Genomic DNA, 19,602 nt, shown 5'->3' on the forward strand with positions numbered 1-19,602 from the left:
GCTGTTAGCAGTGTTTAAAATACAAGTGACTTGTTGGTGCAAGAGAGACAGGGGTTTCAATAGCTAACCTTCCTTGTTTTGGCGAACCTATTAAGATGTCAAGTGGCTCATACGGTGGACAGAATTCTGAGACCTGCAGCAGCACAGCGCTGACATTTGAAACTGGCAGCCAGCCCTGAAGGTAACCACGCACTCGGTCTGTTTTCACAGTGATTCTCCTCACAGGTCCATAGCTGGTAATAGGCTGCCACTGGCAATTTGCATGGCAATTCAGACTAATTGCCAACACTGTTGTCACCTGTCACAAACAATCCATAATCAAATACTCCGCAGCTCTGGGCAATTACCTCGTGCGTTACAAGATGCGTTATAACGTTCTGTGATCAGTGAACAGCAGCGCTGGCCTGACTTCTACCTTCTACTTCCATAAGAGTGCTGGTGGAAGCGAGCTTGCTGCAAGACGTGGCTACCTGTGGCCCACAGAGGACATCCGTTGTTTTCAGTGTGCAGGAGCCACGAACGAGGGGTGGCTTATGCTTGGAGCGGGATGTGTGACAAAACACTGCTTTAAGAGCATCAATACCCACAAAAGGGCTTCATGGTACGTACAGCAGGTTGACTTGAAGTCATCCTCTCAGAATAAAAGACGTGATCTCCAACCCCTCAAACTAAGATCTTAGAGCAATGTGGGCTTTATGGAAAGTGCTGGTCTGATTTTTAGCAGTTGAGTCAGTAAAACAGCATGACTTGGCATCCAGTTATAGAAGAGGTTGGGGAAAGATATTGCTTGCCAAATATGCAAAGTGTTTGTGTGATTTTCTTCAGCAAAGATGCGAAATACATCTTACTTGGTCTGGGCTAAGGAGGAACCCTGGGGCTAGGAAAGCACAGAGCTTTGAATGTCAAATGGAGAGTGGAAAAGCTGTGAGCCCCCCAAGGAGATGCCTTGTCTCCTTCCTGCTTGAGGCCAGCCCATGGTGGTGGTAGACCTGCTTCTGGGTTGAACCCCTAGGACTGCTCTCTCTCTCTCTGACACAGTGGAACGGTGAGGTTTGACAGAAGATGAAAGTGAGTTTAGGCTGCTGTTTCAGAAGAGCTCCCGCAGTGTTCTGTTGAATGCAGATTGCTGTTGGAACTTCCTGATGGGGTCAGGGCCAGTGCTGCTTTTCTGCTGGTAGGGAGGTCTCTGATTTGTGATACAACTTAGTTATGCATGAAGATAAAATGTCTACTGTTCCGGTCTGTTTTTTTTCCTTACAGCTCTCACAGGAAACATCTCAAATGCTGCAAGCTAATTAAGTGCAGGTACTGTTTAGTTACCAGTGTCAAATCTGTGGTATCATCTTCTGTATATGGACTCCTGGCTTCTGAAAGCTGTAAGTCAGAGTCGGTCCTTTTATCTGTCTGGGGTTAGGCTTCCTGAATACTTTCCTGTGAATTATGCAAATGATGAGGAGGACAAAATGGGCCAGTATATATCCAAATTTGGTTGACAGAAGTTGCTAGAGTAGAATTACTTTGCATTACAGAATTCTGCCTCCTTCCAGGAAACACACGTACTGGTGACCTCAGTGAATCAGGCAGTCTTCTATGGAAGATCTCATTCTGTACAGTGATTACCTATTTGAGAGCGAGTTACCTAAACTGCATTAAAATATGTTCAGTCACCCACCCCTTCACAGAGCACATGCAGCATTCTTTCCTTGTTACTGCATGAACATTTTCTGATAGCAGAGCAAGAGAGGATTAATTTGTACAAGAAGTCAGGTCCACATGAAGAATGCATCACTGGTACACTGTGACTGAAATGTGTGCGCACTGTCAATGTAAGTTATGGACAAACTGCACCTTCTGGAGAGAGATCACTCCACCTGCCTCATTCTCTAAAAACAAACAACAGGATCCCAGTGCACGGATATAACTGCACCGACACAACCTTGGTGAAGGTAGTTGTGGATTGTGCTTCATGTTAGTAGTACCTTAGCAGATCTGCGTTCCCCTTCATCAGCTCCCCCCTTTTTGGAGGGTCCTGGTCTTACTCCAGTTAAACAAAGAGCTGCTGCTTTATTGCTTTTGCCATGGGGCTCAAGAATTCACTTACATAAACATGCCTTGAAATCAATGGGGGTTTTGCCATAGAGTATGCCACGTTCATCTCCGGAACATAAAAGGTTTATCGTCATTACGTCATCAAGACAAAGAGGTGTGATAATTGCTGGCTCAAGGGGCTCTGGAAATCTGTGGGCCTGGCTACAGAATTTGTCTGATGTGGAGGTGATGCTGAGGTGGAGCTAAGGCTCAGCAGACAGAGACTGCTGATGTAGTTACCTCCATGGCATGGATGTACCTTGATGGCCTAAGCGGTGTGTGCTTATACCTGTTGGAGAGACTCTTCGGACTATTGTGTTGAGCCCTACTTTAAAAAACACAGGAAGCATCTGGCTCAGGAAAATGTGGGAAACGAAGAGAAGATTTTTAATAATTATTGTGGAAGTTTATTTAGCTTCTATTGGCACATAACGCAGCTGGGAGCCTCTATACCATATGTGAGCTGTGTAGAGTTTAGAATTAAATAGTTCTCCTTCTAAGGTTTGAACACATTTCAGGAGTAAAATATGTCTGCCATGAGCACACGTTACAAATGACTGTGTAACAGTTTAGCACAGCTGCCCTCACTGCCTACAGGCCTCGCGGAGTTTAGCAATCAAGAGGCAAGGAACTGAGTCTGTAGAGCTGCAGTCCTCCTAATACTGATCTTTGGAATGCAGCTATCCTCCTAACTCATTCCAGTCCCGCTGTGCCGGGAGTAGCGCTGTTTGCTCCGATTATGGGGAAGTGTGGTGGAACAATGCTGGCCACACGTGTGGAGTACAGTGCGGTGGAAGTTCCCAGGATCCTGGCAGCTTAGCTAATGGACACTGCATGTCTTTGTTAGTGTTTGAACATCTGTTTAGTTAGTAAACCTCAAGACAAGTGAGTACCTTGCTCTTATTAGGACAAAACTAATAATGTTTGAACAACTTGTTGGAAATGCTTTGGCCCAGCATAGTTACAGCTAGCCCAGCTGTGTTATAATGAAGCCAAGCCCTTTATTATCTGAATGGATGGATGGGAAAAAATATTTCTTATCATAACCAAATACAAATCAGCTGAGTTACTGGTCTTCTGAAACATGGGTCACTTTTACTATGAAGTCATGTTCAAAAGGTCTTTCCAGCCTTTACCATTCAGAGGAAATTGTCTGCTTGAGCCCAGAGCCTTCTCCAGCTGTGAATTCATGGCCAGGCTCTGCATGGCAGCCCCTTGGCTAGGACAAGGAGCTGCTTACACAGGGAGTGTCTGCTAAATTCCCTGCTTTCGTTAAAAAAAAGTGCAGGTGTGGTGGGTGGTAGAAGGAGTGAGAAGAGAGTATATCCTCTTTCTGTTGGTGTCCTTGTTTCTCCACAGCACTGATGTGGTCTAGCCGGTGAAGATCCATGAAGTCAAAGGAGTCTTTAGGGTTGAATTTCAGCCCTTAGGTCTGAAGGGGAAGAGGCTCTGCACAAGATCTGGTGCAGGGTTAATAGAGAATTCTTCTAACCATGATGTGGTCTCATAAATGGCAGTACTGTCTCAGGTTGAAAGTGTTGACTTGGATTAAATATGTAATAAACATTTACAAAGACATCAGTGCGAGTAGCTAGCTAGAATTTTATGCAGCACTGAGTAAGAAACAAGCCGAGTTTGATCTGGATGTCTAATGCCAGATAAGTTACTCATGTGCTTCTTTCAGATTTGAGTACTTCTTGTTCTTAAAAAGGGAAAAATGGAGCAATGTCACCTCAGAACCATTTTATAAATCACTGTCTTAGCCTTACAGCAGCATCCTTCCTCTCTTGTGAAATTCTGCAACCATATTTGACTGTTCTGCCTGCGCTATCCTAGATGTCTTTGCTGCTCTTGTCAAGCACATGGCTTAGTTGTCTCTTGGCACCAATTTGAATCTGCCATAACTTTTGTCACTGACTTTTTTTTATTTTTTTTTAAATGATAAGTCTGAAGAGTTTATAGTTCACTTGAGTATCTGTGGAGTGTCCTCATCTCTCAGATATTTAATGACCATATTAGGGAAGCTCTGGAAGCCCAGGGAGTCTGGTTTATAGAATTAGTTCTGAAAGTTTAGTATGCTTACAGAGTTTGAAAAACAGCTTTACTTGATGGCTTGCGTTTTATGCAAAGCTGTAAACAAGAAGAGAGTAATCAAAGACTGGCTGGTTCACAGATATGAATACTTTAATAATATCTCACAGGAAATACAAGAAAAGCCCAGTTATCCAGGTTCACAGATAGCATCTGCTCTGGTGAGTGACCTCTCGGAGTAGGTACAAAGTTGACCTATGGGTTGTGTTGCTCTGCTAACCTTTCACCGTCCCGAGTGACACGTCTAACATGTGAGGGGCCAACATACCAGCGGGGGATGAGGAAGCGTTGATGTTCTTAGTGCTCTTCTTGGAGACAGAGACATTCTGAGAGATGTTCTGCACAACCTGCATAGGTGTACTCCGTTCCTAACTGGATTACCATTATATCTCACATTCCATGGGATATTTATCAATGAAGTGTGTCTGCCTCTGCATTCGGATAGAATCTCAGTGAATAGGACTTCCAATGCAGTAACAAGGCTGTTGTGGTTAATCTGTTATGAGGTATGTGGATTTTTGAATAGTACCAGGATCTTCCTGTGCTATTTTGATATTTGTTTTCACCTGAGCCTTTGGTAATGTTTTTCAAGCTGATTTTCTGTAGCCACAAAGGCAGCTGCCATTCTTAAATATTCATATGGTTCTTCAATCTTTTTAAAAAAACAAACAAACCAAAAAGAAAACAAAAAAAAGAAGCAAACAAAAAAGAAATAGGCCTTTAAGGATGGCTATACCTACTCTGCAAGGTGATGGAGCCATTACAGCTCTTCTGCAGTGGAAGCCCAGTGCCTGCTTTTGCAGAAAACGCAGGTAGTTATTGGCTCTGGTTGATGATGCTGACAGCCTGGGCCTTCAGAGGTGATAAATAGGGTCCCTAAGGGCAAGTCAGTCTTCAGGAATGTGAGAAGTAAACACTGCGTAGGCCTCATGTATATTTACAGTAGCAATACCCACATGAACACTTAATTGATCCCGCCTGAGGACCTGGTGCAGCCTGCCTGTGCCCAGGAGCACAGTGCTGTCCAGCTCAGCACGGCTCGGCATGGCCCTGCACTGGCCAGAGCAGGCATTCCCAGAACGTGCTGCTTTGTTTTTTCAGTTGAAACCTAAAATTTCTGGTTTCTGTGTGAGCTACAGCAGCTCAGACTTTGCAGAAAAACCCAGCTATTGTGGGAATCGAGGTCGAAGCGCATGAGCCGGCACAGCTCTGCACCTTCTGCATTCGGTCCGTGTTTGACTTGCAGCTGGTTGGTGTCCCCTAGGGGTGACCCTCCTGCCAGGTGGGATCGAATTCTAATTCATGCCTGCTGCAGAGTAAACTGTGAAAGGAGCTGGACCCAAGGAGAGCCACTGCTTCTTATGCCTCTTCTTGCTGAGCTTGACACCTCACTCCCATTTCTCAAGTCCTGGCTGACCCAGGCACATCCTCCCGCAGGGGAGGACAGAACTTCCCAGCAAACACGTTCATGGAAGACAGATGGGAAAGCGGTGTCTTCTGCAAGGTTCAGCTCTCCCCTACTCTTGAGCTTCTGGGATTACTGGACACGCTAGTCTTCAGCACTAAGAAACTGCAGAAAACCTCTGGTTTCATTCAGGTTTGGGTCTTCCTAGCCCCACTGGACACCTGGCAGGAGGTGGCAGCAGTCGCAGGCGTTTGCTGCTCCAGGCAGAAGTGACTGAGTGCTGCTGGGGGATCCTTGACCAAGCACAGCATCATCCTGCCCCCAGCACCCAGAGCGCTCCTGTGATGATCAAAGGGAGGCAGTGGCCCCTGAGAAATGTCACCAAGTATTTAGAGAATCATTCTGCTTGGCAGCATTTCAGCTTCTTATGTTATGACTCTCCCCTCCCTTGTCCTTTGATACTGTAGGCCTTTGTGTCAAAATAGGATCTGTGTTTCCCAAGAGAGGATGCCCGGAGGATGGTGGCAAATCAGATGTTGTATGTTCATGGTATTGCTACTTCAGATGTTCCTGACTCAGCATGTGGGTTCTGTCATCCCCATCGTGTGTGGTCGTCCCCCCTCCCCACCCCAATGAAGCAATCTCATATAAAGACTCATGAGGGGGTTTTGTTTGTTACATAAGAATATACATTAAAATGACCTTTATTTGTCTTGTGGTTCTCATCCTTTCTGGTTCTTCAAGTTTTTCTCTTCACCATGACTGTCAGTAACTCCCTGTTTTTATTTTGGGGTTGTTTTTTTATTTCTTTTAGATGAAAGCTGAGATTCTCATGCAATCTTTTGTTCCCATCAGGTGAGGCTTTATGAAAACATCACACATTGTAACAGCTGACAGCACCATACTAAATGTGCAGCACCCAAGGGTGTATCAAACTGGGAGGTGGCACTTTGTGCTGTGCCCATTCTTAACTGACTGGGAGATTTTATATAGTTTTGAGCAGCTCTTTAAGTGATTGTGGGTGATTCTGGATGGGTTTAAGCTTCAAGAATTCCCCGGGAAATTTTTTGTTAAAGACTGAATGTTATTACTTGACTAGAGCTATGTGAGAAGACTTCAGTGTTTTTGCAGTGACATTTTGGAACTATTTCAGTTACTGGAACAGTGGATGTTAAAAATCTCAGCCATATTTCAGCACCAGGCCTTTGTTGAAGACAGGGTGGCTTTTATGAGAACAGCATCTCTGTCAAATTTTGTGCATTTTGTGGTGGTCTGAGTATGAAGACCAAAGATGGAGGTCTTTTGGTGCTTGTCTTCATTCATAGGAGCAGGCTGAGTCACAGCTGGGGCAGACTTTAGAGGAAGAAGGACTCTTGAGCTGAAGCAAGTAACATGCTGCTGTGCTCTGCTCGTTAGCTTTCCAGCTCATTAGAGGAATAGAAATACCAGTTGTCGTACCAGGCAAAACTGAAGGCTTGCTCACTGCTATCTGTGCAATCCAAAACTTTTTGAGAGCTTGACCCAGTGCTCCCCGTGGTTTGTGCACCCATTACACACAAGCCCATGTAAGGGCCAAATAGGAATTGTACAGCCTTTGTAATTCCGACAGTGTCTCAGAAAGGGCAGACCCTGCCTGAAGGCACAAATATGGGGCTGCAAATGGGCGAGAGGTGCCTTTGGGCTGATTGTTCTTGTAACTCTTCATGTTGCTGTAGGTATTATTTATGTTGATATAATTGTCTAATCCTTTTTGAAAACTGGTAAAGCTATTTCCCTACAGTATTCCCTCCTTGCCCTGTGGTAATAAATTCCTTGGGCTGATTTTATGCCACCTTTTAAAAATTATTTTTATAAAAGAACATCTATTACATTTACTGCCTTTTTATAGCGTGGAGCAGGATAAATCAGCACATCCCAATCTCACTTCACAATTATTCATTCATCGCTTCACTCCCAGCCTGAAATCAATCAGCTTTTCTTCTTTGCTTCCATCTTTACCAACTAAATATTCCTCTAATCTTTTCTTGTAACCTCAGTATATGTTTGCCATTTTTAGTCTCTTAAGCATTGATTAGATTCAGTTGTCTAATCTTACAGGGTTCTTCAGTATTATTTAATTATACGTTGGTTAACAAGTCAGATTTTCTGGGCGGCTGCTCCGAGAGTCTGCCTGATTCTTCTATGGCTGTTGCCTGGAGCATTATGAATCCCAATCCAGGTAATTATGTGCTCCCCATGACTTTTAACAGCTTCCATATACCTGCTCCAGGGCTGTTACTGCCATTACTCCCTTCCTGTGCTTAAGGCAAACAGGAATTGTCTGAAATCCTATTTGTGGGGCTCTACCACCATAGGCAGAGTGCTGCCCCGTCCAGCAGCAGCCACTGCAGCCTTGAAACTGCCTCCTGTGTTCCCCACTCAGCATCCCTTAGCAGCACCCTGCAGCGCAGGAGCTGTAACCCGGTGTGCTCTGGCCCAGGCTCTGACCTTCTGAGAGCTGCTCTGTAATCGGTTTTAGACTCCTGGAATGGCCGCCTAAGCAGGAGGTGTTTTGTAGTAGGTTGTTTTCACCTACTTTAAGGATGCCTTACTATTAGTGTAACCACAGTCATACCTGACGTAACTTTGCCAGCTGCTTTGTCGCTTGCAGTGTTCAGACACGAGGTACAGAGTTGAAAGGGAATCTCAGGAGAATTCTTCTCATGGTGATTACAATCAATTGTCTTTTCTTCTGTTGTGTATAAAGACATCAGAACAACATGAGGTTTAAGAAAGTATGAAACATGAATTTGGCTTTCAGAACAGGAACCCTTTCACTTTTCCTGTAGTCCTGCTCGAGAGCCTTAGCGTTCGTCCTCTGTTTTGCCAAGAACAGATCATGTTTTCTGGGCCTGACTAATTTCTGAATTAAAAGAGCAACAAAGAGAAGAAGAACTCAATTTTTAAAGTCTCAGTGGAATAATAAAATGGGCACGTATGCAAACACGTGTGTGTGTGTAAGCACATGCACGCATGGACAGGGACAGAAGCTGGCAGTGTGACCTGCTGCCATGAGACACGCTTGCAGTTTCTCCGCAACATGGAGCCCACGTACAGGGAAAGCAGAAGGGTGTTTCACATCAGTTACTGTGCGGCTCATGGGTGGTATGCCTGTATTGGCTTTTCTGTGAGCTGACAGTGACCCCATGCAGTGCATGGTTCCTTTTCTCATTTCCATCTGTTCAGCGTTTCAGTTTCTCAAATCACTGGAAGCCTGCTATTGATTTTCAGACGTGCCCTATGTTTGCCATAGCTTTTATACAGTGACCTCATACTGCCAGAAAACAGGATTTCAAGACACTTTCAGCCCAACATGTACCCTTAAATGAATGGGAGATGTTTGCAAATCATTACAATCTATTTACAACCCTCTGGGAATGCCTGAGCTGAAAGAGAATCACCACCACCCTTGGTGGTTATTGATCCCTGCAGCATAGATCTTTCCTTTCATGGGATAATTCAGCCACTTTACTCTTTGTTCTCTACGTTTTGGTTCATGATCATCTCCCTTGGTACACACACAGCAGCACCAAATTGTAGCAGTTGTGCCTGCCTTTGGCCAGCGCACTGTGATTTCACTCGCAGGCAGCGCCGGCGCTGCTGTCAGTCAGGGGATGCTGCTCTGGCAGTGGTACCTCTGCCTGACAGGCTCTGCTGCTCCTGCAAGCTACAGCCAAGCCCTCTGTGTGCCATGCCGCTGTTCCTTTTCTCATTTCCATCTGTTTGTCGTTCCGCGCTTTCTTGAATAATGGTGGAGATGCAGCGATTGCTTTTGAGATGTGTCAGAAGCTTGTCGTAAGCATTTTGTTTCCTTTAATAGCTCCCTTTGCCAGGCAGTGCCGTTGGAGGATACAGTGAGGGGAATTGACAACTTATTCCAGCTGTTCTGCTGAAGCTAATGCCAGTGGCTCTGCTGCGTGTTTCCCCGCTCGTTGTCCGCATTGATTCTCTATTATTCTTGGCAGAAATTCTGAGGCCCGTTATTGCAGCCACTGAAAATTAAGGAGGCTTTGTCACTTGAAGCGCTAGAACAAGAGAGGTTTTATCATTAGGGAGATGAGGAAAATAAGTGCTTGCACTTTAAAGGGTTATTGATACAAAATCTAAGACGAGAAGCTTACTCCTGTTCTGTGTTTTGCATGCTTCACCATTGCTATGTTCATTGAGGTAAAATTAATTACCATAGTTGTTAGCTGTGAAAAATGGTATTCACCGTGAAGTTAACTCATGTGGCTGGATTTAAAGCCCCAGCTTTATTTACAGCCACTTCGTGTTTGCCTCAAGCTGTGATAAAGATCTTACACCTTAGGGCTCCAAGTGATTTGCAGAGAGCTCAGGTAGAAATAAAATACTGTCCTGCTTGCATCGCCTTCCTGAAATGCCCTGGGAGGGTGCAAGGGGCAGAGCCACCGACTGCCGTGGTCTCATCCTTGTACAAGTCCTTTGTGAGCCACGCCGCGCAGGCTGGAGAAATCCTGCATTGCCTTCTCTTTCTCTCCCTCCTTCCCTGCTGCGGTGACTTATTTTTCCTTGGTACTTTCATAGTTCTCAGCCTTTTTGAACCAAACGTGGTGAGCGTGACCTCAGTGAGATTTTGTTGCGGTATTTTTCCCCTCTCCCTGGAATGAGGGGCTATTGTTTCCTCCTAGAGAAGTGTGATCAGCGCAGGGCCTGGAGGCCAAGCCACTATGTGTTTGACCCCTTGCCTTGGTCACTGACCCACATTTCATTCAGATACTTTGGTAAATAGTGGCACTCCTTATGTCTTTAAGATTTATGTAACAGACGGGGGAAGATTAGAATTGGAGGTATCTCTTACTATTCCGGGGCCTGGGCTGCCTGCCAGTTTTACTTCTTGAGAAGCAAGTGTTTGGTTTTGTGAGTATGAAGCGTGTGACTCATTCTCCTCCTTGACATGCTTTAATACATGTACTGAGTGGTGATTTCCATGAGGATGCACTGAGGCTCTGCTTGAGCTGACAGCGCTTGGTGCACTTTAATCTCACATGTGGAAAGAGGAAATGAGTTAATCTGCGGTTAAATATAGAGGTGATGAAAGAGGTGGGAAGGGGAGGGGTTGACTCTAATCTCACTTAGGTTGGGGTCAGTCGAGAGTAACCTCTGAATCTGGATGGTGTTACTCTGGGGTAAGTTGTATCTCACCTCTGGGGAGCTGACAGTATTAGCTAATGGAAAATGGCAACCAAGTGAGAACGTGCCCCGAGCTTTGGCATCGCTGCAGTGCCGGTCTTTCTGTCCACCCTCTACATCAGGGGTCCTCAAACCTACGGCCTGTGGGCTGGATACGGCCCCCCAGGGTCCTCAATCCGGCCCCTGGTATTTACAGAACCACCACCACCACCCCCTGCTGGGGGTTGGGTGGGGGGGGGAAACCAAGCAGCCGCAGATGACATCCTGCCACTTAATCCGCGCGCTGGCTCCCTGTTTAAAAAGTTTGAGGACCCCTGCTCTACATGCTGGTAACACCTTCGCCCTGACTCCCCTTCCAAGAGGTAACTGATGGGTTGTAGGGGTAAGCGACTGCACATTGCTGAAATTACACCTTACAGACTGAATCCAAGAGGGTATCGATATTCACCTACAAGATTGGCTCTCTGTGATTGTCGTGAAGATGTACCATGACTTTGTTCCTTGATTTTGCAGTGTATATTTGTTTTCTGTTTATTCCTGTCCTCAGCTTTGAGCTGGGATGCAGAAGAATTGAGAAACCAGGATACCTCCTCTGCAGGTATCCCCTTCTCTTCTCCCTTCGTGTGCAGATGTGTTCTTATACTCTGTGTCAGACTGAGAGCTGCCACCAACCGTTCTCGCCACCTTCCTGTGTGCCTATGTAGGTTTTGGGGGAAGGCTGCATTATCGTACACCTTACTGGTATATATTAGCTGCTTTGGAGCAGTTTTTCTCTGCAACGACCTGCTGGTATGCTGCCTGCTGGTATGCCCAACCAGGAGGATAGCCACACTGGAGCAAAGAGGGGGTGCGTTGCTCCCAGCTAGCACTGCTACCTGCACCATGAAGGTCTGCGTTGCCTGCACTGTGTTGGAGGAGGTGAAATGGATTTTGCTGATTTCGTTGGGCTGGTAAAAGCAGACTTTCAGGCATGGGCTGAACAAACCTGCAAGAGGAATTTCAGCAGCAGCCAAGAGTTGCCTCTTCTGAGAAGGCAGCTAGAGCTGATCTCTTATGTGCTGGCAGTGTTTTCTCAACAGAGCTGAACCCAAGTAGTCCGTGTAAGGAATTTGCATTTGGAGATCGCATACTATACGGGTCATCTTAGTTGAGCAGTGGGTGGGGAAAGACACTAGCTTACATAAGCTCACTAAGATGAAAGATTTGTCAGTGAGAAGAGTTCATTTTTGTATTGGAGAAAATCTAAACCAGCTTTTAGAGCTCAGGATCTACCCTGGAATGTACTTGTGCCTGCTTTGTTGACTTCACTGAGAACCACATGCTTTTGCAGGATTTGGCCTTGCGTGTAGATTAGCAACAGCATCACGTTTGTCTTCACTCTCCCTGCTGGCCCAAAGCAATATTCTGTGAGTCATTCCAGACCATGGACACAGGCTGAACTCTGGCCATCTGTCCCTAAGCAGTCCATATAGCTTACAAACGGTTTGTTAAAATCTAATACGCTGTCCAAAGGCCAATAACATTAGATATGGATTATCAATGACAGGCTGATTCTCAGTATTATCATTAATTGTAATTGCCAAAAACGTTACCAGAGTCTGATCTTTGCTGCGCTAGTGGAAGATGGCTTTTTGTTGTATTTGGTACTTAGTAAGCTAGAACTCACAAGATGGAGTGGCTCAGAGAAGACATTTGTAAAAGATCCATTGATAGCTCCTCTTATCTGAATCACAAGTCTTACAAATTCCAGAGTGGAAGAACACAACCATATCTGGGACCAAAGGCAAGCATCAACTTAGCAAACAGTTGCCCGGGCTGAAGACAGGGAAGCCTTGTCCTGCCTTCCACACTGCTGCTTATTGCTGTACCGATACTGATGGTTGACTTCACTTAGAGCTTTGCCAGCTGAAGGGTGCATGTGAGCACTGTCTGATCAGCATTGAGAAAATAATGAGCTTCATTTATCTCCACTGGTTGTTCAGTTTAGCTTGGTGGATTCAGCCTTCTGTGGATTCTGGAGTGCTCACATGGACACTTCTGCTACCAGTGCCATGCAGGGAGTAGTAACTTCCAGCAGGTGGGATGTTGACAAGCAGTTTTCAGTGGGAACACCTTCAAAAGATGGGTGTCAATTTCCAGCCTTAGAGGCAGTATAGACCAGTGAAAAGAGCATTGTGCTAGGAAAACAGGAGCCACAGTTTGTTCCTGGCACTGATCCTGGTGTTGTGTGATCAGGTCAAATCACTTCTCATCCATGCATCTGTTTGCCCTTCATCTGTCTCATCCATTTAAGCTCCTTGGGAAAAGGGGCTGTCTGTTCTTATGCGGACAATGGCAAAATAATAATATTTTTATCCTGCTAGTCTTACAGAGCTGCTTAAAGTTGTTGTTTTCTAAATGGCCTTTAGGTCTGAGTATTATTGGTTGGTTTTTTTCCTTTCTAACCCTTTGCTTTTCCATTGCAAAGCTGACCCCACACTGATGTGTTTGATTATGTTTTCATTGCCATTGTGCTTACTTTGATTTTGCAGCTCGGTGCCCAAACGCAGGGCGCTGTACAAACAACATGATGAAGTCAAGCAGGGTCAGCCCCTTGCTCTTTTTACCATAAAAACAATATGAAACTCCTATGTTTCTTTTGCTTGGCACCTCCAGTTCTTGAGCTTGAGGCTGTGTGTGTGTGCGCTGCCCTCCCATCGTGTTCAGGTGTGAGATCGCTTGGACAGTGTTTTCCATTGCTGCCTGTGGAGGCACTGGAAGCTGTGCTGTCTGCTGGGTTGTGTGTGAGATCAAGCTGTGAAGTGTGGAAAATTAATGCGAGAATAGCAGCGTGCTGAGCTGATGTCCATGTCTACAGTGGGTTAGCTGTGACTAGGTGTCATTACCAGGGCTCACAGATGTACGCAGTGACTTTTCTTGCTGGATCATCCCTGGCCACTGCCTGTGACAAGGAATTTTCTCCAGTTTCTCACCTCTCCTTTTTGCTTTTGGCAGCATTCCTTTCTCCATGGGGATGCGGTTTGAACGTGGCCTGTGTCCAACCCTTTTAAGAAGTGCCAGGTTACTGGCTGTTGATCTGAGAAAGGGAGAAGGAGCCGGACAGCTTGATTCTGCACTACCATCGTGTTGTCAGCCACTGCCTCAGCCCGCTGTGTGAACAGGGCAGCCAGAAACACATGTAAAAATGGGGACCTTGGTACTTTTGTACTTGAGGCTCATCCCTATCTTGTTCCTGCTAGTCCCTTCCTGTGTCACTCTGAAAAGCCCCTTACAGCAGGTTTGCATGTGGGGACAGACTGAGGCTGTAACTTGAATGCATCAGAACTACACAAACTGCAGTTTGCCCTAAGCCACAGGGATTGATTTGACTGATGATCTGAGCACTCTGAACTCAAGGAGTGTTTAGTTAGGGAAACCCCTACTTAAAAACAAACAAACCAGCCAACCCACTCACCTGTTACGCCGCTGCATTCATTCAAAGTCTCTGGGTAGGAGCACTGGTCCAGTTTTATGCTGCTTTTTGTAGCTGGCTGAGCAGTTGGGTCGCTGTCGGGGCGGTGCAGGCTGCTTGGGCAGGAAGCCTCCAAGTACCTTTTGCATCATTCAGTGGAACCTCCTTCTGCAGACTTTCCTGTTGCAGTGGAAATCAAACTCTCAGCAGCAGATAAAGCCAGAACACAACTGAAGACTAACAATTAAAATTAAAAAAACATTGAAAACTTTTTGGCAGTGTCCTTCCTCTCTGACACTGTCAGCTGCCCTAATTCTGCTGCCACCGGCAGGAAGGGACATTTTGTCACTAACAGCAGTGGGTGTAGAATTTGTCCGAACTGAATTCTTCTGTGAATCCTGCATTGATTTTTCAACAGAAATAGCTTTTTATGGTCCTCCAGGAGCTAGCACAGGGCATATTTCCAAGGGGAATGTTTGAATGTTTAGCTGTCTCGTCTAGATTGGGGCACAGACCAGCCGTAACCTGTATTCATATTCCGTGTCCTGCTGCGCTCCCCGGCTCAGTGCCAGGTTAGAGCCCTAGCTGCAACAGCTCTCGGCACCAGAGGAGTTCCTATCAGTTGCTTTTTCTGTCATTTACTCTCTCCTCCCCCTCTCAGCCTAACTCTTAGTCCTTGTGATAAGTAATGAGTTCTGTGCTTTGGGCAGCTTTTGGTAGCTGGGACTCTGGCCAGCTTCTGCCTTTTGCCCACTCACAAGGACAGGGCAGGTTGGGAAAGCAAAGAAACTGCAGTTAATGCCAGGGCAGCTCCTTGTGCTGCAGCGAAACCAGGGCTTGACCTTGTCGCTGGAACATTAACTCTCTCTTAGTGCGTACTCCGGACAACTTTACAGGAAATTTTCTGGCTGGTACTATCAACAAACCTTTCTAATGGGTGTCCTTTCACTGATCCCTTCCTACTTGTTGGAGACAGACAAACTACTAGACCGTCCTAGACAGAAAACTCTAATTTGTTGCAACTTTGTGTTTTCCTAGGACTGTTGCAGTTTTATTGAAAAACTAGCCTGGTTCTTCTAGGCTCGTTGTCTGGGTTGTTAGCAGGTCTTGCAAGAAGTCTGGAGGCTTGTAAAAGCATTGCATTATTGGAGCTCTGTGAGCACGTCCCGTGGTGGCTCCCAGGCAGGTCCCTGATCCTCTATCAGAGTTTTTACCTTTGAGCATCACCTTCTGTTTTCTCCGTGTGGTGTTTATGCCCCACCTGCACTGTCATGAGGACATCTACCTGGTGGGGCTTATTGGCTGACAGACTTGTGGTACCGGGCCCTTGGAGGTTCTGGTCTCGTGGTGCTTGTTGAGGGGAATGTGACTCCACTCCCCTCAGAGCTTAAGGAAAACACACACGAGGGTTTGTTCAGTCATCCAGCGTAGGTGCAAAACCTTGCTAGGTCGTCTCCTCAAGTTCTTTGTGAAGTTGTTGAATACAGAGAAGTACGAGGAAGGCAGCATTAGGGAGAGGCTGGGTTGCCCTCTGGAAGAACCCCTTTCTCCACTCAGTGTGGAAGAAGCTTCGGGTGACCGGCTCGCTAGTTCAGCCTGATAAATGACATGATTAAAGTTGAGGAGTGTTAATACGTACCTTATAAATCAAACACCAAAGACATCTCACTGAAGCCAGGCTGCTGTTAATGCTATTGAATGAAACAATAAAGCTGCACAGCCATCTAGCAAAGCAATGTCAAATCTAACCCTTTAGACTTAATATCGGACTGTTAACCTTTGGACTTAATATTGAGTTAAATCATCATGTTTAGTAACCGTCAGTGAATGCAAAAAAAAAATAAAAAAAAAAAAAAATTGCTCTCTCTGGATTCTGCCTTTGTGGCTGGCTGTCTAGCCATGTACCCTAACCAAGGAATTTGTCCAAGGACAACCTGATGTATGTTTCTTGGTACATGCCTACTACCTGCCCTTCCTTCTAAGAGTTTTGATTCCAGGTCACGAGGAAGTTACGTTTTGTGGTGGTTGCTGCCCCTGGCTCCCAGCCCAGGCTCTGCATAGCACTAGTCTGTTTGTGCATCAGGGATAGCTGCATAAGATCTGTATTTGCTTCTTTTTTTCTGCTTTTTGCAAACCTAATACTAATCAAAATACTAAATTAAGCTGAAATCAGCAATCATTGACATTAGTGACCAGACTGTAGGTTGTAGGGAGGTGTGCTGTTCAGCTGGCCTTGCTGCTTGGCGGGGAATCTCTAGCAGAAAGGCAGGAAAACGGATGTGGTTTCAGCCTTCCCTGGAGACAACCGTAACGGCCAGTTCTCACATCGGGGATGCTAGGATGCGGGTCTGGTCAGACTGCTGTTCATACTAACTATGCTTCTTGCATGGTAAGCGAAGGGCATTGCTTCGTCTAAAAGTAACGTTATTTCTGTGAACGGCTGATTGCTTTGGTACAGCTCTCTCAGTAACTGTGTTGGACAGCAGGACCAGTGGCACTACTAGCGTTTTCTTGCTCTTTTGTAGGTATGTGCTGTTACATAGCAGCTGCATGTGAAGAGACAACAGAGTGGAAGTTGCTGCCAGAGGATCCTGTCCTTCTGAGCTGGGCCTGAATAGTTCAGCTAGCTGACTGGTGTGAGTATCCCGAAGGGGTGGGGAAGGAGTACATCACTGGGAGACCTCATCCTGACTTGGGTCACCAAAATGGCATCTATCTCCCATCGCTTGCAATGAAGGATATTTTCTTCCTGGCAGCAGCCTACCTGGGTTGTGCAGCAGAAGGCTACATGTTGGGGAGAGCACCACTGTATTACATGAGTTTTTTTGGTAGGTGAGCCAGTCAAAAGCTCTAGTTCTTGGAAGAGGATCAAGCTCCAAGTTCTATTTTTGTGGCAAACCATGGATGTGTTAGATAAAACACAGTAGTCCCAGCAAGAAGGCATTGTATTGGTTTTCAATGTGATCTGCAGTGTATGCTGCAGGTCAGCTCTTCATGTCAGACCTTTAGTCCAGGCATCTAGCACTTGGTGGAGAGAAACCAGTTCCAGGCCTGACAGGCTGGACCAAAGGCATGGGGGGCAGTATCTAGCCAATACACCAGAAAACAAAATAAAGTCTATGAAAACACAGTGGGGAAATCCTGACTATCTCTTTTGCTGTCACGGCGGGGAAGGCAAAGTGCAGAAAATGCTACAGGTAGGTCCAAGGCTCTGTAATTGTTTCTCCCACAAAGGAGAAAAACTGCACTTAGTGCACGCAGAGCACTGTTGCAGAGATTGCTGGAGAGTTGCTGTTCTCACTGATGGCCAGATTTCCCAGGGCCCGCTGGTCAACAGCTGCTGCCTTATTCAGTTCGGTTCAAGGGAACGCTGAAAGGTACTCGGACAGGCTGCTGCAAGGTGCAGAGTCCTCCTTTTGCCGCTTCCCCTGGGGGCAGAGCAGGATGCCTTCTAGAGGAAGGCATTGCCCAGAATGTCATTTTGCTCCAGCCAGCTGGTCACACCAGCTCTGTGCTGGCTCTGCTCATCTTATACTATAAAAGAGGTTTAAGTGGTGCAGCTCTGTGCCAGAAACCAGAGCAGTAACAGTGAGAGTCAGTTTTAGAAAGTGGGAAGATGGACTTTTCATTTTTTCCATTGAACTTTTGGGAACAGATGGAGAATCGCTGAGGCAGAGATGCTGGAAGGGACAGTGTGTTTCAGATGTTTTCCTTAATGTCTTCCCAATCTGCTCATAGATTCATAGCTCCTGCCTGTTCAGTACAGGGCAGTTAGTATAGGCTGTGCAAACTTAACGCCCCCAGGCCTCCGGAGGTGGATCCCCAAGGTCTGTTGAGCTGTGGGTTTTGGGCTAAGGAACTTCTGACATGCAGGGTCGTGGGAGCAGCTCATGGCCTGATAGGCAGTGTCTTTGTTTACTTCATTTGAAGTCACCACAGTGAAGGATCTGGACTTTCTGGATAGAGACAATGACCCAGGAGCATCCTGACTGAGCCCTGTGCCGATGCTAATAGGCCAGTCCTGCCTCTATAAATGGTCAGTGTTTTTTTTTTTTAATTTGGTTAGAAGCCAGGAAGAATCTAATCAGAGCACAGCAGTGCACTGAGCAGCAGTCATTATCATTACTTAGTCATCCAGTTGCTGTTGCTTTGCTCTGACAAGAAATGTTGGTGTGGTGAGAGGGGATGGGGGAAGAGCAGCATTTGCCTTTGTCTCCTTGAAGGGGTTGAGGCACATTTCCCCTCAATACACCGGTACTCAGCATTGCCCATGGAGGACAGATTTAAAGTTGGTGTGGCCTTCAAAACCCTGTGGCAGCCGCGGCTTGAGGGAGAGACATCAATGAGAAGGGGGAACTTAAACCCTCATTAACTCCCAAAGGCAATGACTTTCGGCTGTGAACTGTGAGATATGATTACTCTCTCATTAGCTTTCATAGTTACAAATGTAACTGGTGAATAATTCCAGCCAGCTGGCCAAATTAGAAGCAAATCCAAATTTCTCCTGAGCCTGGTGTTTTGGGCTGGATCTCGACACTTACTAATGACATACATGGGAAGTACATTGGGCAGAACTGCTGGGGCTTAATTTCCATGGCTGCCCAGGCTCGTCTGCTGGAAGACATGTTGCTGCTTTTGGCTTTTAGTTCTGTTCCTGGAGAACAGAGAATCAGCTGTGGGTAGTCTGGTTTGACATTCACTTGTCTTTAGCAATTAAGGTGCAGGGAAAAGATTTGCAGGAAAATACCGAGATGGAAAGAGAGCACAGTCTGAATTTTCTTTGCTGCTTCTGCTAGTTCCCTTCTTTACTGCACTGCTATCTCTCCTTTTTTACCCTCAACAACCCACCAAATCACTGTTATTGGAAGAGGCAGTCAGCTTGGGCGCTGGCTCAGGGATTATGCCAAATATCTGAATATTTTGAGTCTGAAGAAATATGAGAGAATTTTTGCAAAAATCAGCTTCCTTGCATGTCAGATAGGAGACGATTTTGTCCTTGGTGCACCTTAAGGTTAATTTAAGCTCTACAGCACAAAGGTTAAGAGCACTGGCAAATGGCTAGTGCCATTACAAAAGCTTTTAATATTGATTGGGCTGTATTCTGTTACCTTCACAGCCAGAAGTGCCTTTCATTGAGTGAGGTGCTGGTTGGATGGCTCTGGCCATACAAACTGCTGTCGATGGTCTTCTGTAGTACAGAAACAGAGACAGGGTTCTTCTGCCACTCTTATGATCACTGAGCATAATCCTTGTGTCCCATGCCCAAGTTTGGCACACATGGCACAAGTCACAGCATGCAAGTTTGGCTTCCATGTTGCCGGAGTGTAGGTGGTGGTACAGGGTGCAAAGGGCTGGTGATGCTAATGTGCAGGTGAGG

The 19,602-nt window shown here is 46.0% G+C and overlaps 1 protein-coding gene across 5 annotated transcripts in view; it reads left to right on the forward strand.

Annotated features, from left to right (window-relative positions):
• Positions 1–19,602, forward strand: part of SORBS1 (sorbin and SH3 domain containing 1) — a 173,209-nt gene that overhangs the window by 68,325 nt on the left and 85,282 nt on the right. For 2 of the 5 annotated variants that reach the window (XM_037401282.1, XM_037401284.1), the window contains one exon: positions 16,751–16,861. The exons of 2 other annotated variants lie outside the window; for them this stretch is intronic. The gene's annotated coding sequence lies outside the window, so the exon portion shown is untranslated. The remainder of the gene's footprint in view (positions 1–16,750; positions 16,862–19,602) is intronic. One more of the 5 variants, XM_037401285.1, reaches the window with a different exon arrangement.

Source organism: Falco rusticolus, chromosome 9, assembly GCF_015220075.1.
Source record: "Falco rusticolus isolate bFalRus1 chromosome 9, bFalRus1.pri, whole genome shotgun sequence".
NCBI lineage: Eukaryota > Metazoa > Chordata > Aves > Falconiformes > Falconidae > Falco > Falco rusticolus.